We start from the raw sequence: 27,040 nt of genomic DNA on the forward strand, positions 1-27,040 counted from the left end.
GCATTATTACCTATTTTATGATTCTTATTGCAGTTTGTGACTCTGATGGGTTAGATATTATTGATATTATTCCCATTGGAAAACTGGAGGAAACTTAGACTTAGGGATACTAAGGTCATGTGGTTAGTAAGTGGCAGAGCTAGCACGCAGTCCCAGGTCATCTGGCTCCAAGAATCCTGTACTTCTTCCATTACACTGCATTGTCTCATTGTTTCACATGAAACTGTAAGCCTAGATTGCCAAGAGTGATATCCTAGAAAGTAACCAGTCCAGCAGCACTCAGTAGAGCAGATCTCCACCAGGCAAAGTATGTGGAGAGAGAAAAAAAAATCAAGAGGCTCAAACAGCTGTGCCTAGTGTGCAAAAATGAATTTTTTCTTAAATAATGCAGTGAGAAGAGACTACAACATGAGAAATATTGCATAGACATGGTCTGAACAGCACTTAGATGGGCTTCTAGGGGCTTCCCCTTCCTCCCTTCCCGAACAAAGACTTGAAACAGGCAGTGAATTTAAGAGGAAGAGACGCAAGCAACACAGGGCTTTGTACAGAGCTATCTGCAGCTACAAATCAGAGTGTAATCTTTATATGAGGAAGGGATTGCTTGTTTTACATTGACTACCTCAGCTACTTTCATGCAGGTACAGAGATGGTGATCTATTCCGTGAAAAGATTTGAGTGCTTCCTCTGTGTAAAAGCTCTGTTAGGCCTTATGGGAATGATAACATAAGCATGACACCATACTTGCCCACAGGAACTTGTTACCTAGTAAGGAGATTTTGCATTCATTCAAACAATACTTGTTCTTTCAGAGTCTATGTGTCAGACCCTTACCAGGTGTTTAAGAGACAAGAGTGGAGATAACATAGAAATTGACTCTAAGCCTTTAGCTTATACTTCCCATTGCTTGGAGAGTATTTCTTTACCTCGGCAATTAGAAACCTTTTAAAGTAGAGAGCAGGATCTGAAATTCTCTTACCAAAATAGCAGTCAATACTGCTGTTCTTGTGACTTGGCCACAAATAGAACCAGATAGCTTATGGGTTAGAGCTTAGGTGTCAGTTAGAAAAAATATATATCATATTTAACTGTCAAAGGATTAGTACCCAGGATATGTAAGCACTCCAACAAATCATTAAGAGAAATACAGACATTCCAACAGAAAAAAAAAATGGTAAATGATTTGAAGAAGAGATCACAAGATAGGAAATTCAGAGGGTACAAATATATATCAATCTAATTAGTAATCAGAGAAATGACGATTTAATAATGAAACATTATTTTAACTCTCTTACTGGAAAAAATAAAAGTTGATAATAGCAAGTTTAAAATAATGATAAGAAGACTTTAAAGCAGCGGTTCTCAACCTGTGGGTCGCGACCCCTTTGGCGGTCGAACGACCCTTTCACAGGGGTCGCCTAAGACCATCCTGCATATCAGATATTTACATTACGATTCATAACAGTAGCAACATTATAGTTATGAAGTAGCAACAAAAATAATTTTATGGTTGGGTCACAACATGAGGAACTGTATTTAAAGGGCCAGAAGGTTGAGAACCACTGCAAGAACTTTCTTTATGACAGGCACAACAATCCTGTGAAGTAAGTACTATCATTATTATTGTTTTCTTGATAAGGAACTTGAGAGAGAGGGCTATAGTAACTTGCCCAGGGTCTGACATCTAGTACTTGTTGACCTCTAATTCTCTAATTTGAACTCAGGTAAATCTGTCTTTAGAGCTCTCTCTCTCTCTCTCTCTCTCTCTCTCTCTCTCTCTCCCCCTCTCCCCCCTTCCTCTCTCTCTGTCTTAAATTGATTTTTAGAGAGAGAGGAAGAGAGAGAGAGACATCTTTGTGAGACCTAAATATCTATTGGCTGCCTCCTGCATGCCCTCTATTGGGGATCGATCCTGCAACCTGGGCATGTGCCCTGACCAGGAATCGAACCAGCAAACTTTTGGCGCACAGGACAACACTCAACCAATTGAGCCACACTTGCCAGGGCTAGAGCCTGCACTCCTAATCACTAAAGCATTGCCCTTGTCTGGGTTGATTACCATTATGCTGTATGTTCAGCCTCAACAAAGCATTGCCCTTGTCTGGGTTGATTACCATTATGCTGTATGTTCAGCCTCAACAAAGCTTACCAGAAAAAAAGCACTTTAAATGTTTGAATGAATTTTTTAAAAATATGTTTTTTACTGATTTCAGACAGGAAGGGAGAGGAAGAGAGAGAGAAAACATCAATGATGAGAGAGAATCATTGATAGGCTGCTTCCTGCATACCCCCTACTGAGGATCTAGCAACCTGGGTATATGTGCCCTTGACTGGAATCAAACCTGTGACCCTTCAGTCCTCAGGCCGATGCTCTATCCACTGAGCCAAGCCAGCTAGGGCTCAATGAATTTTTTTAAACTGCAAATATATTAGGCACATTATTTTGGAGGATAATTTATTAGTATCAAAAAGAACACACATTAATTCCATTTCTTAATGTGTATTTTTGAAAAAAAAATGTGTATAAAGAAGCATGCATGAGGATATTCATGGCAGGCAGCATTCTTGATATTTGTGGAAAAATAAGGGAAAATGTAAATGCTCATTCTCATTAGTGCTCTAAATTACTAATAAACATACTAACTATATGTAACTAGATGATGGAAGAATTAAACAAATAAAAATAATCATGAAAATAGCAGAGAAAATATGGATGAATATTTTTATAATAATGGAATGAGGAAAGCTCTTTTTGTAAGCATGATGTTAGAAGTTACAGAGGAGAGGAATGATGAATTTGACTACATAAAAATGGAAGATTTCTATGTAGAAAAAGAACAAACATTAAACTGGGACAAAGATTCTAAATATGATATATATATATATATATATATATATAATATTTGTAGACAATTTGCAAAAAGGCCAATAAACATGGAAGTTGTAAATTAAAAGTACAAATTAGAAATTCAGGTCCGATTTCCTATCTGTGAAATTGACAAAGATTGATAATATTCAGTAACTATGAGCTTGTAGAAAAACTTCTTTATACTCTTGGAGGAAATATAAGTAAGCACAGCATGTGTGGTGGAAATTTTGGCAATATTTATTAAAATTAAGTATACTTACTATCCTTGTCTCAAATTCCACTTTTAGGGATTTATTGTATATTAAAATGTAAAGATACATGAACAAAGATATTATATTGTTTACTAGAGGCCCGGTGCACAAAAATTTGTGCACTCCGGGGGGGGTCCCTTAGCCCGGCCTGTGCCCTCTTGCAGTCTGGGACCCCTCGGGGGATGTCCACATGCTGGCTTAGGCCCGCTCCCTGGGAGATCAGGCCTAAGCTGGCAGTCAGACATCCCTCTGGCAGCCCAGGAGCCCTTGGGGGATGTCCACTTGCCAGCAAGGAGCAGGCCTAAGCTGCAGTCGGACATCCTTAGCGCTGCTGAGGAGGCTGGAGAGGCTCCTGCCACCACCGCTGTGCTGGCAACCATCAGCCTGTCTTGTGGCTGAGCAGAGCTCCCCCTGTGGGAGCGCACTAACCACCAGGGGCCAGCTCCTGCATTGAGCATCTGCCCCCTGGTGGTCAGTGTGTGTCATAGTGACCAGTCATTCCCAGTGGTTCTGCTGTTAGGGTCAATTTGCATATTAACCTTTTATTATATAGGATAGGTATACAAATATGGAAACAGTGTTCATTGGTAGGGATGAGAGTTAAATTGTACATTCATGTAATAGGATGCTGTTAAGTTGTTTAAAAAGACTGGCAAACCTAGATATACATGCATGCCTCATTTCACATTCTTCTGTGTAGTGCTGGTTGATTATAACACTATGTTAAATAACATGGATGAATATATTAAAACAGAAGACTGTATATATTTAAAAAAATCTATTGTACGTTGTATGGTGATTGATGTTTATAGACTTAACAAATGTGGTGATCATTTCATAAGGTATTTAAATGTTGCATTACTATATTGTACACCTGAAACTAATATAATATTGTACATAAACTCTAATTTAAAAAATCCATTATAGTACCCTGTTTGATCTATATCTCTTTTCTTGCTCTGTGTACTATTACATGTAGTGGGAACATTAATAATTTCAGGCATACTATAGTCTAATATTTATATGTTATTGAACTAGAATTTCTTTTTATTTTTCTCTTTTTCTTTTATTAGTAAAACAGTGAAGGGGGAACGCTGTTTCCAAATATATGCATACTCAGTGATTAAGAGTCTAGGATATAAAACCAGATTTCCTGGGTTCAGATTCTGGCTCTGCTACTGTGTGCAACTTTGTGAAGGTTAACTTCTTTTTGCCTCATTATTTCCTCATTATTTATTTGACAAACTAGAGGCCCGGTGCACGAAATTTGTGCAAGGGGCGGGGGGAGTCCCCTCAGCTCAGCCTGCACCCTCTCCAATCCGGGACATCCCTCTCACAATCTGGGACCGCTGGCTCCTAACTTGCTCACCTGCCTGATCGCCCCTAACTGCCCCCCTGCCAGCCTGATCACCCCTAACTGCCTCTGCCTGCTGGCCTGGTCACCCCCAACTGCCCCCCTCTGCCGGCCTAGTCGCCCATAACTGCCCCCACCGCTGGCCTGGTCACCCCTAACTGCCCCCCTCTGCTGGCCTAGTCGCCCATAACTGCCCCCCCCCCCGCCGGGCTGGGCGCCCCCAACTGCCACCTCTGCTGGGCTGGTCACCCCATGCAGCCTGGTGTTCAGGCGTTTGGGCCTCCCTCACTAACCCCCCTGCCAGCCTTGTCGTCCCAGGCAGCCTGCTGGTTGTTACTGTTACTGTGACGGCGTCCCGGACAAATTGCATATTCCTCTATTATTAGTATAAATATTGAAGTGCTTACTGTATGCCCAACACTATTCTAGATGCCAGCAATGCAACAAGGAGAATTAAGATAAAATCTACTCTCTTGTAGTAGATGTACATTCTGGAGAGCTTAATTCTATACCTACTATTTAGGGTTGCTAAGAGGATTAAAAGTTTAATACCAATAAAACACTTGGAACAGTCTATAGTACATAGTAATTAGATGATAAATAATAGTAATATTATTATTTCTCCTTTCCCCCAAAAAGACATACAGGGAGTTGATTTAGTAACTATTTCATACAAGTTTTTGTTAAATACAATGACATTAAAGGCTATATGAAATAATTTCTTTCAGTATATTCTTACATTTATCCTCATTCTGGGTTCTCTAATACACTCTGTCATTGAGCTCTAACTTGGCAGCCAATAAGTAAGTGCTCTATTACCTTAATTTGAGTGTGCTAGATGTTGAGGTGCAAAATTTACAGTGGTTCTTTTAAGGAATCTTGATGGAAGTGATAGAGAAATTAAGAGGGTAAAGATCAACAAATTATTAAGATTGATGAATTGAAGGTCATCATAAACATCAGTAAAGCCTGGTAGGGTTGACTAATAATTATAAAGCATTTAATGGGAAAAATGAAATGTTATAGTTTTATATATTGATTTGTAAATTCACAAAATCTCAGTATTTATTCATAGAATAAATATTTATTTATTCTATGAATACATAAATACACCTGCCTGTCAGGTGTGGTGCTTAATGCTGTCAATGCTTTGGTGAATGAAATAGTCATGGAACCTAATCTCATACAGCTCATATTTTACAGTGTTACAAAAATAATTAATAATAGAGGAATATGCAAATTAGCTGGGACACCGTAACATCACGACCGATCTACAAGTGGCAGAGAGCTACAGGAGTGCGGGGCAGTGAGCTAGGAGCAGGGAGAGCTACAGAAGGGCGGGGCAGTGAGCTACCAGCTGTGGAGAGCTACCAGCGGCGGTGGGAGGGGTGGCCAGCTGAGGCAAGTGGCAGCAAGCTACTCGCGCATGGATTCGTGCACAGGGCTACTAGTAGAGTTATAAGAGCTGTGCAGGAAACCTAGTCTGAGGGAGTCAAAGGAGGACTTCCTTGAGGGATTGAGATTTAATCTGAGACCTGAGGTTGAGTGAATTTATATTAGTCAGGAAGAGAGAGAAGAGTGGGAAACAGCAATCCAAGGAGCGGGAACAGCATGGATAAAGGACCATAGGTGGGAAAGAACTTGGTACCCTTGAGGACTAGGAAAATGTCAGTGTAGATGGAGAGAAATAAACAGGAAGGAAAATGGTAAAAGAGTAAGCTGGGGAGTCAGGGTTAAATTATGCAGGACTTCATAAAGTCATAGTATGGAGTCCTGATATTTTAAGTGCAACAGAAAACAATTGAAGAGTTTCAAGTAGAAGAATCACTTTATTAGATCTTTTTAAAGATTACTATAACTGCTGAGTGGGTTGGGGGAGGAGGTGGCAGAGTAGATATGAGAAGATCATTGAAAAGATTATTTGTGGTGGGATCCAAGGTGGTGGCATAAATAAATGCAATACTCGCATCCTCCCACAACCACATCAAAATTACAACTAAACCACAGAACAACCATTATTCAGAACTGCTTGAAATCTGGCTGAACGGAAGTCCTACAACTAGAGAATTAAAGAAGCCACAGTGAAACTGGTAGGAGGGCCAGAGGTGTGGTCTGGGCTGGTGTGACACCCACGTGTGGCATTTTTTTAGTCAGGAGGAATATCTCAGCTGAGGTGCTCCCCTCCTTTGCTCCCATGAGGAGCAAGGGGTCTCAGCCCCATAACAGACCCCTCAGCCCAGGGTTCTAGTGCCGGCAAGAGAAGTCCCTATATCTTCAAGTTGTAAAAACCAGTGGGGATTGTGGCTGAATGATACAGAGGCTACTGGAGTCCTAGGCAGTTCTGCTTAAAGGGTCAGTGCATGGACTCACTCCCTCTGAACTCCAGCTGAAGCAAGTCCTGCTCCATTGAGGTGTCTCCTGCACAGCAGCTCTTCCACTATAGCAGTGGTTCTCAACCTTCTGGCCCTTTAAATACAGTTCCTCATGTTGTGACCCAACCATAAAATTATTTTCGTTGCTACTTCATAACTGTAATGTTGCTACTGTTATGAATCGTAATGTAAATATCTGATATGCAGGATGGTCTTAGGCGACCCCTGTAAAAGGGTCGTTCGACCGCCAAAGGGGTTGCGACCCACAGGTTGAGAACTGCTGCACTATAGTCACAGCTGGTCCTCACAGTCACTTGTCATGGGAGTCAATTCCTCCTAGTGACACCAACAGCAAGCAAGGCTCAACTACAATAGGAGAGTGCACACAGCCCACACATTGGCACACCTAGAGTGCCCAGCTCAGGTGACTGGGGAGGCTGAGCCACAGGACCCTATAGGACAGTGATGGCGAACCTTTTGAGCTCGGCGTGTCAGCATTTTGAAAAACCCTAACTTAACTCTGGTGCCGTGTCACATATAGAAATTTTTTGATATTTGCAACCATAGTAAAACAAAGATTTATATTTTTGATATTTATTTTATATATTTAAATGCCATTTAACAAAGAAAAATCAACCAAAAAAATGAGTTCGCATGTCACCTCTGACACGCATGTCATAGGTTCGCCATCACTGCTATAGGATATCTACTACATAAGGCCACTGTACTAATTTGAGGAGACATAGCAGCTCTACCTAATACATGGAAACAAACACAGGGGAGCAGCCAGAATGTGGAGACAAAGAAACATGTCGCAAATGAAAGAACAGAAGAAATCTCCAGAAAAAGAACGAAATGAAATGGAAGCAAGCGAACTACCAGATCCAGAGTTTAAAACAATGGTTATAAGGATGCTCAAGGAACTTAGTGAAAACATTAATGACATAAAAAAGGACCAGTCAGAAACGAAGGATACAATAACTGAAATGAAGAATAATTTACAGGGAATGAACAGTAGAGTAGAGGATGCCAAGAATCAAATCAGTTATTTGGAATATGAGGAAGCAAAAAACACCCAATCAGAACAGCAAAAAGAAAAAAGAATTAAAAAATATGAAGATAGTGTAAGAAGCTTCTGGGACAACTTTAAGCATACCAACATTCCCATCATGGGGGTGCCAGAAGGAAAAGAGAGGGAGCAAGAAATTGAAAATCTATTTAAAAAAATAATGACAGAGAACTTTCCTTACCTGGTGAAAGGAATAGACATACAGTCTAGGAAGTGTAGAGAGTCCCAAACAAGATGAACTCAAAGAGGCCCACATCAAGACACATCGTAATTAAAATGCCAAAGGTTAAAGACAAAGAGAGAATCTTAACAGCAGCAAGAGAAAAGCAGTTAGTTACCAACAAGGGAGTGCCCATATAACTATCAGCTGATTTCTCAACAGAAACTTTGCAGGCCAGAAGGAAGTGGCAAGAAATATTCAAAGTGATGAAAAGCAAGGCAAGATTACTCTACCCAGCAAAGTTATTTAGAATTGAAGGTCAGATAAGGAGCTTCCCAGATAAGAAAAAGCTAAAGGAGTTCATCTCCACCAACCAGTATTACATGAAATGTTAAAGGGTCTTCTTGAAGAAGAAGAAAGATAAAAAATATGAACAGTAATATGGCAATAAGTACATATCAACAATTGAATCTAAAAATAAAAGAACAGGAATATAATGACAAAGTAAACCAATGCATAAAATAGAACCAGAGACATGGAAACATGGAACAGACTGATGAATCTCAGAGGGAAAAGGGGAGGAGGGCTGGGAAGAGATTAATCAAAGAACATATATGCATACATGCATTACCTATGGACACAGACAATAGGGTGGTGAAGGCCGAGGTTGGGGTGGGATCCAGGTGGAGGGTGTCAATGGAGGGGGGAAAATGGGGAACATCTGTAATATTCTCAACAATGAAGATTAAAACAAATAATAAAGATCATTTCAATACAAGAAAAAAATCATTTCAATATCCAGATGTGGAATAATGTTGGCTTGGACCAAGGTAGTGGTTGTAGACAGAGTAAATGGATTTTCATCTATTTTAGGAGATGCTTGATGGTGGGCATCATGGAGAAGGAGGTCTAGGGAATGTCTGTATTATGAACAACTGGGTAGATGATGATATAAGGAACAGAAGAAACATTTTTGATTAGTATGAGACCAGATGTACTTAGGGAGTTTGAGATGTCTGTGAGACATGTAAACTTGAATAGGCACAGTATATATAGATTTAGAGCCCAGAAAAGAGGTCTGAGGTGAAGAAAAGGAAATTAGACTTGTTAACAGATGGTGTTTGAGGCAATGGTCGTAGGTAGAATTTCTTTGGAAAAGAATATAAATCGAGAAAAGAAAAGGACTGAGTACAAAATTTTGAGTTATTTTAACACCTAAGATTGGGTAGAAGAGGAGGAGTCAGGAACGAAGGTGAGAGGGAGATGTTAAAGAAGTAGGAGAAAGTCAGAATTTTTAGTGTCACATAAGCCACAGAAGCAGAGTTTCCTAAAGGAGGAGGATGTGATCTATAATTGAATATTGCTAAGATGGGGAATGAAGCCAGAAAATAATGGGAGCATGGGTGAGGTGGAAGGAGGGAGATATTGGAGGTTGACAACTTTTGAGAATATATTCCTCTTAAATGTGAAAGGTTCACTGAAATGTGAGGTGTAGTGAAACATCCAAATGGAGAAGTATTGAAAGGTAGGTGAAGCCATGGTCCTGGAATTTGAGTGATGATGTAAGGAACAGAAGAAGCAGTGAGCTATTCACATAGAGATGGTAGTTGAAGACTTTAGAAGAAATGGGAGCCAAAAATAGAACTGGGAGAGCATCTACAGTTAGAGATTTTCTTTGGCTTGTTTTTTTTTTTTTTTTTTTAATATATTTCATTGATTTTTTACAGAGAGGAAGAGAGAGGGACAGAGAGTTAGCAACATCGATGAGAGAGAAACATCGATCAGCTGCCCCCTGCACACCTCCTACTGGGGATGTGCCCGCAAGCAAGGTACATGCCCTTGGCCAGAATCGAACCCGGGACCCTTCAGTCCGCAGGCCGATGCTCTATCCACTGAGCCAAACCTGTCAGGGCTTTGGCTTGTTATTAAATAATACTATAATGTTCATAATACAAGTAATTTGAGCATGGACTTGTTTCATTCAACTCAAGCTTTGGCTGAGACATACAAGCTATGCTCTTCTTAAATTTGACATTGTTAAAAGTAAGATACAGTGCTCTAAATCAGGGGTGGGGAGCGCGCAGTCTATGGCAGTGGTTCTCAACCTTCCTAATGCCGCGACCCTTTAATACAGTTCCTCATGTTGTGGTGACCCCCAATTTCATTGTTACAAATTGAACATAATTAAAGCATAGTGATTAATCACAAAAACAATATGTAATTATATATGTGTTTTCCGATGGTCTTAGGCGACCCCTGTGAAAGGGTCGTTCGACCCCCAAAGGGGTCGCGACCCACAGGTTGAGAATCGCTGGTCTATGGCCTCAGAAATCATTCGGTGTGGCTCTGCCAAGGCATTAGGGGTGAGTTAATTAAATGTTTGACCAAATGTAGCAGGCTAATTTTTTTAAGTTGATGATTTTGTATGGTCCATGAATGATATTATAAATATCCAAATGGTCCTTGGCAGAAAAAAGGTTTCCCCCTCTGCTCTAAATGTTCAGAAAAAGTCAGGATAGGAACAAACATAGTATCTAATTTTACCGCAAATATTAAGGTATACAGTTTATGAACCTACCAATTTGGCTATTTTTCCAATAGTTGTTACTGGTATATGAAATATATCAGATGTAGTGATTAGTGGTAAGTCATAACTCTGCTTTACATATACTCTTGTTACTACTGTTGGTGCACACAATTTTTGGTATACAAATTATATCTCCCTGTCAGTCTTCTTCCTAGAATGATCCAAATGATAAGACACTACCCCCAGTGAATTTATCTCTCATGTATTATCTACTTGTAGATCATAGAATATCAGTGTTAGTGTCTAATCTTTGAACTTTTAGGTATGCAATTAAGGTTAAAATTGTGATTTTGATATTGTTTGTCTCAATTTAGATCATGCTGTTGGGATATATTTGTTAAGACTTTTGTTGCAAGTTAGCAACCAACTAGAGCTTACTTAAGAAAAAAGGGAAGTTTTCTTGAGGATACTAGGATATCTCATAGAATCCAAAACCAGGGATTGCAGCTGTATGTATCTCTCAGTAATAGTGTAGAAGGGTCTGAGTCACTCATTTTAGATCAGGAGCTCACATCAGTTTAATAAATTGGTTAGATTGATAGGTTTCCCTGAACATGGCATTTTATCTTGCTATAAAAATTTATGTCTGTGTATGGAGTGAGAGGCGGGCAATTCTAGAATTCTATTGGCAAAGATAATCCAGTAGGTATCTGCTGTCTAGAAATTAGAGATTGGATTTAGACTGATATAGTGTTAATTAATAGTTCAGTCATGAACAAGCAATTTATATGTTAGTTTAGGGATGTTGTATATCTGAATAGTTTCTGACCTTGTACCATCCATGTATATACACATTGATTTATATGGTTTTGAATCTTATTACTCCAAACATTAGAATTATACATGTTCCTTATTTTAGTGCCAATCTCAAATCAGTTACTGTTCTAGAGATTTGAGTGCATATGTATATTTGATATACCTATTATCATCATGTTTCCAATATTTGTTAAACTACTGAGCTTTTTGTTGAGTGTATACTAGGGGAAACAACCACCTGGCTCTAATTCAGTGTTTGTGAAAGATGCCAGATTGATACCCTGGAAATTGAAGCCCTGTGTGAATGTGGGATAGCAACAATGTCAACTTCCCAGATCCTGTTCTCTTAATGTTCTTTGGTCTTGATTTGCAGGAATAAAGCTCTTTTCAGAGATTATCTCATTTCTCTTTTTCTGCCACTGTGAGTTGAGAGTGTTCATATTTAAAAGGTTTTATTTTAGGATCAAATGTGCTTAGCCTCTTCAGAAAGTTGAACAGTTAGGTTACTTTTTTGTTCCTGTATTTCTTTTCATTGTTTAGACTTGAATTGGTCACTTAAGACCAAAGGTCCTGATATATTAAGGTCCTGATATATAAATCACTCTGCCTTTCTCTTGTAATTCCTTCACACAAATTGCTTTTGACAGTAATACAGCTACCATTTATTGAGCATTTATGTATCAGATTTAAGTGAGGCACTTTATATAAACACATTCTTCTTCATCATTAAAACTATCCTGAAAAGTATAGTTTTCGTATCATCCTATATAATAAAAGCCTATTATGGTAAATGTCCGATCGTCCTGTCAGCTGTTCAGCCAATCAAAGCATGATATGCTAATGATATGCTAATGCCGCTCAACCTTTTTGCTATGACGTGCACTGACCAGGGGGCAGATGCTCTGACTGGTAGGTTAACTTGCTGCTGGGGTCTGGCCAATCAGGACTGAGCAAGACAGGCTGGACACACCCTGGATCTCTCCCGTGGTCCCTCCCTGGCTGGCCAACCTCCTGTGTCCCTTGCCGGCCCCGATTGTGCACCAGTGGGGTCCCTTGGCCTGGCCTGTGCTCCCTCGCAATCCGGGCTTAGGGACCCTCTCCCTGAGTGCATGAATTTCGTGCACCGGGCCTCTAGTATAAAATATAAAGAAACTGAGACTTAGAAAGGCTAAGTAGCTTGCTCAAAGCAGCAATGCTGTTAAATGCTAGAGCATGAATTCCAACGTGGGCTTGCCAGAGTCCTGCACCAGTGCTTTTTCACCAAACTCCACTGACTACTCCTAAGAGGTGTTCATTTAGATTAAATGTCACACAGGCAGGTCTATTACATGTTGGTCATGGTTGATTTGGAATTCAGTTTTGCTACATATTCCATTGTTGTATTCATAGATACTCTTGAATCACACTTTTTCTTTCTTTAAAAGTAAGTCATCAAACTAATAGGAGCTGTCTGAAGAGTTATGATTATGGATGGAAAGCATTGACAAAACATGGTTTAAGTTTGAACTGTTCTTCAGTATGCAAACAAATAATTTTATGTTGGTATTAACAAACTTTGAAATAGTAAATATGTTAGAGTCTTAGTCTCAGCACAATCCTTTGTATGGAAAAAATTTCCTAGGTGGAAGTGCTGTGAAAGTAAATCCTTTAGTTATTTTACTTGGCGTTCCAAGTGGTTTTGAGCACTTACTCTTTGCCAAACATTATGCCGTATACTAGGGATGTAATGGTAAGACAAAAGCAGTCTGAAAAATCTCAATAGCCTGGAAGGGAGAGACAAGTAGTTAAAAAAAATTATAATTCAATTGATAAGTGCTATGATAGAGGAAGTAAAAGATAATTAAGAAAGAAGGGACATCTTATTCCAGACCTACATCAGAAGGGCTTCCTGGAAGATGTGATGTTTAAGGTACGATAAGGAGGATAAGTGAGAATTAGTCAAGTAACAGTGTCACAGGCAGAGTATTCCAGAACTAAATAATAATGAGTGAAGGAATGTTTTATTTTGTTTTTACAAGTTTTATTGAGAAATAATTTACATACCATAAAATTTCACTCTTTTTAAGTATACATTCAGTTGTTTGCAGAGTATTCACAGAGTTGTGTAACCATCACCGCTGTCTAATTCTAGAACATTCTCATTAACCCCAAAAGAAACCCCATACCCATTTAGCAGTCACTCCCCTTGTTCCCTAACCCTGGCAACAATGAATCTACTTTCTATTTCTTAAGGATTTGCCTTTTGTGAACACTTCATATAAATAGAACCATACACTATGTGGTCTTTTGTGACTGGCTTCTTTCACGTAGCGTAATGTTTTCAAAGTTCATTCATATTGTAGCCCATATCAATATGAAGGCCTGTTTTGAGAAATGGGATGAGCAAGATTGAGAATTGAAAGTTTAGTTGATCACGTCTACCATGCATAGAGCAAAAATTAGAGAATAGAGAGGTATCATACTAGAGAGGTAAGCAGAAACCATATAGAGGTGTGGACTTTATTCTAAGGGTAATTAGGATACTATTGAATGGTGTTAAGTACAAAATAAATCAGATTTGTGTTTTATATTTGTGTAGAGACTAGGCCAGATGGCTACAAAATGGGTGCGGGACAGGGAGACTAGTTAGGATTCTTGCAAGAATTTGGGCAACAGAAAGATGGTGGTGGTGTAGGATATGGCAATGGGAATGGAGAGAGTGGATGAGTTTGAGAGATTTAAAAGGCAAGATTGACAAGATGTGTTAGTTTGAATGTAGAGGTGGGGAGAAATAGAGGTAGTATCTAAAATGGCATTTAAGGTTTTGGGTTGGTGAGCCAGATGGATAGTGATGCATAGATAATGATGAATTAAGGAGCTGGCTAGCTTAAATGAGTTCCTAGGGTGCCAGTCTATAAGGAGTACTAAAATGGTCTGGAAAGTTAATGAGATGGAGGTAAAAAAAAGGTAAAGAATTCAGTTACCAGAACTCTTTACTTATTAGTAGAATACTGTATATTATTTAGAGGAAAACTTTGATAAACTACTATAGAAGAAGGTAACACCCCCTCCCTCATCCCAGCTTCTTGCTTGAATAATGACATGTTGCCTAAACTGTAAGAAGCCGGAGGGCTGTTTTATTGAGCCCACTCAATAGAGGAGAGGCTGTTATCAGTGGGTCTCTATTTTTGCCTGTCCCTTTTATGGTTCTAAATCCTTTTCTTTTTTCTTTTTCTTTCCCCACATTATAATTAAAAATTTAATCTTCTGTTACATATACCAGGGAAATAATTTTTTAAAATCCTTGTTTTTCCACCCAAGCCTGGTGGGTCAGGACACATACCTAAGCTCCAGGTTCAATTCCCAGTCAGAGTGTGTATGGGAGGTGACCAATTGATGTTTCTCTCTCTCTCCCTCTCTCTCTCTCTCTCTCTCTATCTCTCTCTCTCTCTCTCTCTCTGTTCCCCTCCCTTCCCCTCTCTCTAAAAGTCAATTTAAAAAAATATCCTTAAGTGAGGATTTTAAAAAAATCCTTGTTTTTTCTGTTTTCTTTCTTTTTCAGTTTTTATATTTGAAAGTAAAAATTTAAGTAGTTTGGGTTTCAATTCTCTTTCCTTTTATTAACAAATAACATACATTTATCCTAAAAAAAATTAGGTCTATAGAGGCTTGAAAATAATGTAAATCACTCAAACCCTGTTGAGAGATTCTCCATTATATTGTGTGTGTGTGTGTGTGTGTGTGTGTGTGTATTTTAATATATTTTATTGATTTTTTTACAGAGAGGAAGGGAGAGGGATAGAGAGTTAGAAACATCGATGAAAGAGAAACATTGATCAGCTGCCCCCTGTATACCCCCTACTGGGGATGTGCTCGCAACCAATGTGCATGCCCTTGACTGGAATCGAGCCTGGGATCCTTTACTCGGAAGGCCGATGCTCTATCCACTGAGCCAAACTGGTTAGGGCTGGGTGTATATTTTTTAAAACTTTTAAGTTTCTCCCCAAATATGGAGTCTTACCTTTTGTACCATTTTGTAAATTGCTCCTTTCATTTGCTGTTTAGATTTTTCCCAATATTTTACTATTTTAAACATCAGTCTAACAGTAACTTATTCTACATCTTTTTTGTTTATCCAAATACCTCTTTATGCTAAGCGAAATAAGCCAGTCGGAGAAAGATAAATATCACATGATCTCACTCATATGTGGGATATAATTATCAACATAATTTGATGAATAAGAATAGATCCAGAGACAAATGGTGTGTGTGTGTGTGTATAGGTGGGTGGGGTTAGAGAGCAACCAAAGGACTTGTATGCATGCATATTAGAATAACCAATGGACACAGACACGGGCGGTGGGGGCTTGCCCGGGGTGGGAATGGCTGGCGGAGGGGCGGCGGGGGGTGACAATTGGGGAAAAAGGAGACATATGTAAAATTTTAGACAATATAAAAAAAAGATAAATATCTAGAAGAGTAGTTATTATGTCAAAGGGCCTGTGATAAAATTTTGCAACTATTTAAATGCTTATCACTTTTTTCTCTCCCACTAGAGAATTTCTCCATTTTTTTTTATTCACTCTTGCTGTCCCTCTCACCTGTGACACACATTCACAAATATTTATTTCTTAGGGAGGAAGAAATCTTTGTCATGAAGTTGATACTTAAATATGACTTCATTAACTTCATACAATTTATTTGTTCATGAAGCATTTATTGAGCACTATTTGGTACACTGTGGGTTACAGAGAAGGAAGACATAGCCCTTGTTCTCCGTGAATTCTCACAGTCCAGTGGGGGAGATAGACATTCTAGGCATACCAGAAGGTGGAGATCAGGTACAGGGTTGAAAGTAGAATGACTGAGGAAGATGTACTGTGAAGTCATAATTGTAAAGTTGAGACCAGTCACCATCTGTGTGATTTTTTTTTTAATTCACCCACATTTAAGCTGTTTGGGGGAATGTGTGAAGTAGGTAGACAGTTGGACTTAACCAGGCTTGAGGCTTTGCCAGCTGAGACTAGAAGGTCAAAGAGATATGATTCCAGAAGAAAAACCTATGATCTTGGGGATAGTTACATGGTATTATTGGACTTGTCTCACACACATACTGGATTTGACTTTGAATCTATAGAATTATATTTTTTGTTAAAAAAAACTTCAATTAGCTAGGTATTAGAGAGGAGGACCTTACTTTGCCTCATTCTCATTTTGACTTTGTCCCTTTCATACCTGATATGATTTAGTTCTTCTTGATAAATGTAAGTCTATTTTTTAGCATCAGCAGCTCTTCTCATATAGAATATGTAGCCTGTACATATTTTTTCAAGTTCTCAAGATAGGAAAATCTTTTACCAGTGATTTTCGTTCCATATTGTTTTATTGGTTTGTGGAATTTTAGGCCTTTTTCTTATTCTCTTATTTTTTAGTAAGCACATAATTTTCACATCAGATAATAGAATCATGTTTGTAATTATATCAACAAATTTCTTTTAGTGCCTCAGTTTATTTTTAAAATTAAATGATGTCCATTAGATCATCTCTAGTATATTTTCTTATTTTGAAAATTCTATGACTATATGTTAGATATTTTATGCTGATAATATGATATTCTTAGTTTGTGATTAGTTTCAACTACTAATCTTGTTCAAGGCTAAATTAAGCTCTTAAAGAATTTCAAATGATCTCTGAGCAGTTATAGAGGCATTTATTGGACTACTATAACTTCATGGATCTTGTCATATATTGAGAAGAAGGAAATAACATTTGAGAAAACTTTGGCTATTGCATACACCTGATAGTATATATTAAAATTGGATTAATAGATCTATTGCTACTAAGCAGAAGAGTACTGGGATCATAAGATACTTCATTTGGAAGAAAACAGTTGTTTGGCAATAAAAATCTTAGCAGGAAGCTTTTGAATCTCTCATTTTAAGAGTTCTTTGTAGGTAGGAAAAAAAATCACACTAACAGAAGACTTTTTTGTGAAGCAGCAGGTTTGTTATCTTTGGATTCTTGGAGAGCTTATTCTATATAATAAAAGGTTAATGTGCAAATAGACCGATGTTGGAACAACTGAACAACCAAACAACCGGTTGCTATGATTTGCGCTGACCACCAGGGGGCATGCGCAAAACATGGCGGGCGTTGGCCTCAGCGGGACGGTGGAGCAGGTGAGCGGGGGCACCAGACCAAGGCGGGATGCCAGTTGCTGTCATCAGGGTGAGCCTCTGGTGGTTACTGAAAATTCTTTGCTCCCATGCGCTGCGGTCCCGCCTGGCGCTTGCACCTGCTGCCGGCGCTGGCCCCACTTGCACCCACTGGTGGCACCTGGTGCGGGCCCCGATAGCTCAGCGCCGTCAGTGGGTGCAAGCTGTGGCTGCCGGCCCCAATCGCCCCTCAGGCTTTCTCCCCCCACTCCTGAGGGGCGATCGGGGCAGCAGCTGCCGCTTGCGCCTGCTGATGGCACCAGCCCCACTCGCACCCACTGCTGGTGCCGGGCCCAATCACCCCGCGCCTTCAGCGGGTGCAAGCGGGGCCGGTGCTGTCAGCATGTGGGAGCGGCGGGGCGGGAGCTGGAGGCTGATAGCAGATAGGGGACTGGGGGCCACGGTGGGAGGGGCTGGGCAGGGGCGTGGAGGATGGGTGGAGACCCGCCCCTGTGCCCACTGCAGCCTCGCGGCCCACAGTTCCTTTCAAGGTGCACGAATTCGTGCACTGGGCCCCTAGTTGTAACATAAATCAGTAGTATTATTATGAATTAACATAATTAAAGGCATTGGGTAGAAAGAGCCTGCCTTGATGTTTCACTCTGTATTATATATTGAAAATAAGAAGTGTGCAAAAAGTCTTAATTGTTCATTGTAATATTTACCTATTGGCCTTTTTAGACAATAAAATGTGTCTGCTGCTGCATTACATTTCATGCTGGCCAGCCACATCTTCGAATCTGAAGATGTAATTGTAATTTATTGATTAAGCCCCATAGCTTTTATTTGTCTGGCTGTGATAGGTTTATATGAAGAAAATTACAGCTTTTCTTGCAAATGTAATGAGCAATGTGTTTTTTTCTTTAGGATCAAACAGAACATACTGAATCAGCAAGACTGGCTGGCAATGCGGCAAGCATCATGATTAAGCACAGGGAAGTCTGTTTCTTATCACACGTGTAAGGGGAAAAAGGTAAGAAAACCAATGTTCATATTTCTCTTAGAGCTTGAACTTAAGAAAACAACTAGATCTATAGAAAATAATGCTTATGTATATATGCTGCTTTCTTCATTAATAACATTGCCTCTTGTTAAATCAGCAGTGTAGTTTTAAGAAATATTTGACTTAAATTCAGAACAAAAGGATATTTTTAAATTACTGTTGTATTATGTCAGAAATGCTAAGTCCTCTATCAGTGCTTTTAGAGTCAATTTCTACCTTGAGTGTACAAAGGTAATTTCACCATGAAGAAGAACATGGATTTGAGCAATATTGTTAAGAGCAAATAATAGTAATCTACCCAATTAGTGCCATTTACATTTCTTATTCATCATGCAAGAGTTTAACAATTAAAGCTAATTTTGGGGCAGGGAATCAGAAATATAGATTTAATTACATTCTTTTGCATTTTTAAACTACTTATGAAGAGCAATACTTTTAAGAAAATTGGAAGTAGTGCCTTGGCTGGGTAGCTCAGTTGGTTAGAGCCGTCATCCCAGTATGCCAAGGTTGTGGGTTCGAGCCCCGTCAGGGCACATACAAGAATCATCCAATGAATGCATAAATAAAGAGGAACAACATCCCTGACCTGTTTTGCTCAGTGGTTAGAGTGTCAGCCCGATGACTGAAGTCAAGGACATGTACCTTGGTTGTGGGCTTAATTACCCGGACCTGGTAGGGATGCCAGTGGGAGTTCCCGATTGATATCTCTCTTTCACATCAATGTTTCTTTTTCTCTTGTACCCCCATCCCCTCCTTTTCCCTCCCCTCCACTCTCACTAAAAAAATCAATGGGAAAAAATATCCTTGGGTGAGGATGAAAAAAAACAAAAAGCAAGTGGAACAACAAATCACAAATTGATGTTTCTCTCTTACACTCTTTCCCTTTCTCTCTCTCTCTCTAAAACCAATCAATAATAACTAAATACATCTACGCTTATTTGTAAAAGAAAATAAAATTGGAAGTATTTTAATAGTCCTTTAGAGCAGGAATCATTGGCTTTTTCCTGACTAGAAATCATGTTTGATTATTTAAGGGGTAAAAAATGGTGGTGGGGTAGAGGGTATGTAGATGAGATTGGTTTCAGAAACTGATTACATCATTCACTAATGGAGTGTCGTATATTCTGGCTGAGTTTCTGGTTTTCCATGTAAGCTTTGAGGATAGAGGCAGGGTCTAACAGGAGACTGAGCTCCTTTTCTATTCAGTTGAGAGTGGAGCAAAGACATTTAGCAGTAATGCCTTCCTCATCAAAACTTCTGGGCCTGCAGTTAGCAAGGTATTTCTTGTCCCCTACCCTTCTCTGCTTTCATGTGGCAAAATCTTATTCTTCAGGTGCCGCTTCTTTAGGAAGTTTTCATCCACTGCAAAGATAGTCAATAATCCTATATAATAAAAGGGTAATATGCAAATTGACCCCAACAGCAGAACCACTGGGAATGACTGGTCACTATGGCACACACTGACCACCAGGGAGCAGATGCTCAATGCAGGAGCTGCCCCCTGGTGGTCAGTGCGCTCCCACAGGGGGAGCTCTGCTCAGCCACAAGACAGGCTGATGGCTGCCAGCACAGTGGTGGTGGCGGGAGCCTCTCCAGCCTCCTCAGCAGCGCTAAGGATGTCTGACTGCAGCTTAGGCCTGCTTCTCGCTGGCAAGTGGACATCCCCCGAGGGCTCCCGGGCTGCCAGAGGGATGTCTGACTGCCAGCTTAGGCCCAATCCTCAGGGGAGCGGGTGGACATACCCCAAGGGGTCCCAGATTGCGAGAGGGCACAGGCCAGGCTGAGGGACCCCCCGAGTGCACAAATTTTTGTGCACCGGGCCTCTAGTAATAAATAATAAATGATCAGCAATAATTAATTATTATAATACTAGTATTTATTACTAAAGCCTACCCTACCCAAAATTATACACCCTTGCTTAAGTCCAGGTTGGATTCACCTTTTCTTTGGCTCCATAGCACCAGTACATATATGTCAATTAGTATATACCACAATGTTTTATGTGTTTTTTTGTTTTAAATTTATTTATCCATCTCCTCTATGAAACGTTAGGCACTTTTAGGCCAAGGACATTGTTCTATTTGTCATTGTAACCTAATGACTAGGACAGTGCCTGGTATTTAGTAGATGCTTAGTAATGTTTGATGCATGTATGTACACATTTATTGCAATTAGTATATGGCATAAAGAGGAAGTCCCAGTGAAGGAGCCAGAGAGGCAGTCAGATCAGTGCTGTAAAAGATAGATTCAGGAGATTGTTCAAAAGGACTCTGGTCAACAGAATAAAAAAGAACAAAAGGGGTCTACAAACCCAAAGACAAAAGATGAGATCTTCAGGAAGAAACTACTGGAAATTAAGTTATTACATTCCTTTTTGAGATGTGCATGTATAATATTTAGTGACTTGTTTTTAAAAGGAGATGGATACTTTTATAAGAAGGCAGGTAAAGAATCCTGACATAGATTTAAATCTTTTGAGAGGCACAGTTTATGTGGTGAGAAGCCTGCCCCTCTCCCAAGTCCTCAGGAGACCACAGGTTGTTCTTTGGAAAATGAAACTAAAGAGGCTCGCCGATATCAGGGCGAGGCACCATAGTGAAAATGGGGATTAAAGGAAATCCTATATATTGACAAGTGAGACCCTTTCCCTCACTCTTTGCTCTTTCAGAAGGTGATTTTCTGGTAATACAGCTCTGCACTCCCTGACAGGAGATGATGAGTCTTCTCTGGAGTCCAGAGAAAAAAACTTATGTATACTGACATTTTGAGGTCTTTCAGTGAAATAGTTGTGTTTTTAACCAATCACCACTCATTGGAAGCCTTCTAGTTGAGAAGCCACACATGCAGAACTTTCCAATTGGCTTTTAGTACTTCATTTGTTCAATAGATAGGCATTTGGGGAACACCTCCAATGTGAAAGACAGAGACCAAAACACAAAAGTACAAAAGAGGAACTTGAAGGAAATGATACTGGAAATAGAAGAAAGTTTGAAAACAAAAACAAAACTGTAGGTAATTATATCAGAGAGGTAAGAGAAAAAATTATATCCATGAAATAAGATCAAGATATCATTAAAAGAATCAGAAAAAGAAAGTGCTCTAGAAATTAAAAACATGATAGACACTTTTGGTGCATTTTAAAGAATTTAAAAGTGATTTCAAGTTTATAGAAAAAGGTGCAAGTATATTACAAAAAACTTTTTTTCTCTGAACCATTTGAGAGTTGCTAGCTGAATGCTGCGTCACCTTTGAAACTGTTTCCTACAAACAAGGACAGCATCCTACATAATCACAATACAGCCATCAAAGTCAGGGGATTAACTGATGCATTACAACCATCTAATTCTCGGACCGTATTCAAGTTTCCCTAGTTGTACAAATAATGTTCTTTATGTAAACAGGATCTAGTTTCAAATCACATGTTGCATTTAGTTGCCATGTCTCTGTAGTCTCCTTTCTGGAATAGTTCTGTGGTATTTGATTTTCTTGACCTTGACACTTAAAAATTGCAGACCAGTTATTTTGTAGAATGTGCCTGATATTTCCTCATGACTAGGTTCAGGTAATGCACTTTTGGTGGGAATATCACAGAAGTGGTGCTGTTTTTGTTCTTGATTAATAACCTTTATTTTTTTAAAAATATATTTTATTGATTTTTTACAGAGAGGAAGGGAGAGGGATAGAGAGTCAGAAACATCGATGAGAGAGAAACATTGACCAGCCGCCTCCTGCACACCCCCCACTGGGGATGTGCCCGCAACCAAGGTACATGCCCTTGACTGGAACCGAACCCGGGACCCTTCAGTCTGCAGGCCGACGCTCTATCTACTGAGCCAAACCGGTCAGGGCTAACCTTTATTTTTTAGAGCAGTTTTAGGTTTATAGCAAAATTGAGCAGAAAGGACAGGCTGTTCCCCAAATAATCCTATCCCTATTCCTTGTTACCCACGCCCCATCCCACACACATAGCCTCCCCCAGTATCAACATTGCTATGTCCTTTTTATTGCAATTCATCAGGGAGCACAATTTCTAATATTGATGATATTTACTTTGATCACCTGTGTAAGGTAGTATCTTCCAGTCTTTATCTCTGAAGTGACTTTTCTTTTTTTTAAAAAATTTTAAATATATTTTATTGATTTTTTTTACAGAGAGGAAGGGAGAGGGATAGAGAGTTAGAAACATCGATGAGAGAAAACATTGATCCGCTGCCCCCTGCACACCCACTACTGGGGATGTGCCCGCAACCAAGGTACATGCCCTTGACCGGAATCGAACCTGGGACCCTTCAGTCCACAGGCTGACGCTATATCCACTGAGCCAAACCGGTTAGGGCTTCTTTGGTAATTAGTAAGTCTTTTTGTGGAGAGGAACTTTGAAATTATGTAGATATCCTATTCCTCATCACACTTGGGATTTACTCACTCATGTTGTAAAGACTCATGGTTTTCTTTTTTATTCAAAGGGTTGTAATCCATTGCTATCATTATTTATTTTGATGCTCAAATTGTCTCTGATTTGGCCTGTGGGAGCTCCTTCAGGCTGCTTTCTGTGTCTTTTTAACATGTTCCAATCATTCTTGAAGCACTTCTTTGCTTTCCAGTACACAAGATAAATATTCAAGGATCTTCTTTTTTAAAAATTGAAATAATAATTCACATACCATAAAACTCAGCCTTTAAAAGTGTATAGTTCATTGTTTTATTAATAGGTACTTAGAGAGTTGTGCAGTTATCACCACTAATTCCACATTTTTATCATCCCAAAAAGAAATCTGTATTCATTAGCAGTCACTTCCCATTTCCCTCCAATTCCCCCAACTTGTGGCAACCACTAATTTACTGTGGATTTGCTTAGTCTTTACATTTTGTATAAATGGAATCATTTAATATATAGCTTTTTGTGCCTGCTTTTTAAATTAAATCTTTATTGTTCAGATTATTACAGTTGTTCCTTGTGCCTGATTTTTTCAGTTACCGTAATATTTCCAAGATTCATCCATGTTGTGTCATATAACAGTACTCATCCATTTTTATCATATAATATTCCATATCACATTTTATTTATCAATTCATCGGTAGATGTTTCCAATTTTGGCTGTTATGAATAATGCTGGTTATGAGCATTAGCAGATAACTTTTTGTATGAATATGTTTTCATTTCTCTTGGGTATAAACCCAGGAGTGGAAAAGCTATGCCAAGTGTTAATTCTATTTAACTTATTGAGGAAATAACAAATGTTTTCCGAAGTTACCATACCATTTTACTTTTCTCCCAGCAGTGTTTGAGGGTTCTCTACAACCTCATCAAAAGTCTTGTATTTTTTCTACTTCAGTTTTGGAATTAGCCATTTCTCCCTGGAGCTCTGGTTCATTTTAGTGGATAACAATATGTAAAAACCAAATCTGGTGTATGTATACTTATTGCTTCTTGGAGTTGAGGTGGGGCTTTGCTGTTCCAAGATCCTCTATGGAAAGAGCTAGAAAATACACACACTCACACGCACACGCACACACACGCTCCTGTACATTTGTATTATATTTATTGCTATAAGCGTCTATGTTTATTGAAGTTCATGAGTTCACACTGATACCTCAAATTTCAAACTAACACTGCAGGGTTCTTTATAGTTTTCTCTTTTTCCACATTTTAACCCCTTTCTTCAACAGTGATAGACTTTCTTTCATTGCCTTCATGTAATCACTTATTTGATCCATCTCTTTACCTGTAACCAGTATACTATCATTTTCTTTTTCCTCCTCCTCCCCCTCCTCCTCTTCCTCCTCCTCTCCTCCTCCTCCTCCTCCTCCTCCTCCCCGCCTCCTCTCCTCCTCCTCCTCCTCCTCCTCCTCCTCCTCCTCCTCCTCCTCCTCCTCCTCCTCCTCCTCCTTTTTGTTAATCCCCATCCAAGGATATTTTCCCATTAATTTTTAGACAGAGTGGAAGGGAGAGGTAGAGACACAGAGAGAGAAACATTGATGTGAGAGGGACAACCAAGGTAAATGCCTTAGACCGGAATCAAACCCAGGACCCTTTAGTCCTCAAGTTGATACTCTATCCACTGAGCCAAACCAGCTAAGGCTCTCTTGGCCTTTCTTATCCTGTTCAGGCTCTGACCTACCACCCTGGATTGCCCTCTTATATCTCCTTCTCACCCCTCCTGCACATGGACCCTTTTTACCTACCTGCTTGTGCTCTGATACCCCATGCTGGTCTGTCCTTCTGAATAGACAACTTTCTCACCCTGCTGGTGCTCTGACACTTTATGCTGGGCCACCCTTACACACTTGGGCTATGATTTACCACACTCCGGCTCTGATTCTCTCTTACACAGATGCCCTCTTCATCCTGCCTCCATGACTATTCAGTTTTTTAAAATAACTCTTTTCCTTTTATTTTTTAAACTTTATATTTTGAAGTGATTATAAGCTCATAGGAAGGGCAAAATAGTATAGAAAGTTACTTCATTTACCCATTTTTTTCTCATTGGTGACATCTCTACATAACTATAGATAATTTCAAAACCAGAAAATTGATATTTTATCCATTCATCATTTGGTGGATATTTAAGTTGTTTCTATCTTTTGGCTGTTATGAATAATGCTACTGTGAACATACTCATGAGTATATGTAGTTCTCTCCCCTTTATTACATGTAGATTTGTCACCACTGAGATCTCTCTTGTATTACTTCTTTATAGTCACACTAGAGGTCTGGTGTATGAAATTCGTGCACTGGGGGTGGGGTGGGGGGGGATGATTGTCTCTCAGCCCAGCCTGCACCCTCTCTAATCTCGGACATCCCTCTCACAATCCGAGACCGCTGGCTCTCAACCACTTGCCTGCCTGCCTGCCTGATTGCCCCTAACCGCCTCTGCCTGCCAGCCTGATCGCCCCCTACCTGCTCCCCTGCCTGTCTGATTGCCCCCAACTGCTCTCCCCTGCCGGCCCGATGGCCCCCAACTGCCCTCCCCTGCGGGCCTGATTGCCCACAACTGCCCTCCCCTGCAGGCCTGGTTGCCCCCAACTGCCCTCCCCTGCCATCCTGGTCGCCCCCAACTGCCCTCCCCTGCCAGCCTGATCTCGCCCCCAACTGCCCTCCCCTGTCGACCTGGTCGCCCCCAACTGCCCTCCCCTGCCAGCCTGGTTGCCCCCAACTGCCCTCCCCTGCCTGCCTGATCGCCCACAACTGCCCTCCCTGCTGTCCATCTTGTGGTGGCCATCTTGTGATGATGTGTGGGCGTCGTGTGAGGGCCACCTAGGCTTTTATTAGTAAAGATACACCACTCTTTCCTCACTATCCCATATTTTAAGACTTAAAAAATTAAAAGCATTATTACAAGTCACAGGAAGAGCTGAGTAAGCATAGAGATAGATCATGTTAATGTTCATGAATGGGAAGAATTAATATCATTCCCAATCTTGAATGAGAAGCAGGCTAGGAATTCTACTTTCTGAATGGTAATTTTATTGGCACTCTGTTCCATCCTGCTCCATTGCTGAATATAGGGGCCATTTGGGGCATTCCCCTCCCCCCACCCCCCAGTTCTTGCCTTTGTGCAGAGAGCCTAGTCTGGCTACCTCCAATGCAGAAACTTCTAAAAGTTTGCAGCCAATAATTCCCATCCTCCCTGCTAGTTTTCAAATCCCAGGCCTGAAGGTTGCTGTCTGGACTGTCACCTTTCAGTTCTCACTCACTACTGTGGCTTGGTTTCTTCCTGGTTTATGGCATCTGTATATTTCCTTTTCTAGCTTTTGAAGTTGAGTGTATAAACTTAAAAAAATAATCTATTTTGTCTGTATTCACAGTGGAAAGGAATGCTTTCCACCACTAGTTCATTACACTCCTTTCTTTCATATATATTTTTATTGATTTCAGAGAGGAAGGGAGAGGGAGAGAGAGAAACATAAATAATGAGAGAATTATTGATCGGCTGCCTCCTGCATGCCTCCGACTGGGGATTGAGCCCGGAACCCGGGACCTTTCAGTTCGTAGACAGACGCTCTACCTACTGAGCTAAACCGGCTAGGGATCTTTTCTTTTCTTTTGAAAAATTTCAAGCCTATAGAAAAAGTGAATAAATAATACAACGAAGACTCGTATAGCCTTTACCTAGATTCATCAATTTCTACCATATTTTCAAATCCTCACCCGAGGATATGTGTGTGTGTGTGTGTGTGTGTGTGTGTGTGTGTGTGTGTGTGTTTAAGAGAGAGAGAGAGGAAGGGAGAGAGAGAAAGAGAGAAAAACATCAGTGTGAGAGAGAAACTTCAATTGGTTTTCTCCTGTACCCACTTCCTGGGGATTAAACCCGCAACCTAGGTATGTGCCCTGACTGGGAATTGAGCCGGAAACCTTTTGGTGTACAGGACGATGCTGTAACCAACTGAGTTACCTGGCCAGGGCAGTTTTTCACTTCCCCTT

General features: G+C 40.0%; 1 protein-coding gene across 2 annotated transcripts in view; it reads left to right on the forward strand.

Moving 5' to 3' along the window:
* Positions 1-18,477: 18,477 nt before the first annotated feature.
* Positions 18,478-27,040, forward strand: part of ZFYVE9 (zinc finger FYVE-type containing 9) — a 76,130-nt gene continuing 67,567 nt past the window's right edge. For both annotated transcript variants that reach the window (XM_006087320.3, XM_006087323.3), the window contains exon 1: positions 18,478-18,585. The gene's annotated coding sequence lies outside the window, so the exon portion shown is untranslated. The remainder of the gene's footprint in view (positions 18,586-27,040) is intronic.

Source organism: Myotis lucifugus, unplaced genomic scaffold (genome assembly GCF_000147115.1).
Source record: "Myotis lucifugus unplaced genomic scaffold, Myoluc2.0 scaffold_37, whole genome shotgun sequence".
NCBI classification, from domain to species: Eukaryota; Metazoa; Chordata; class Mammalia; order Chiroptera; family Vespertilionidae; genus Myotis; species Myotis lucifugus.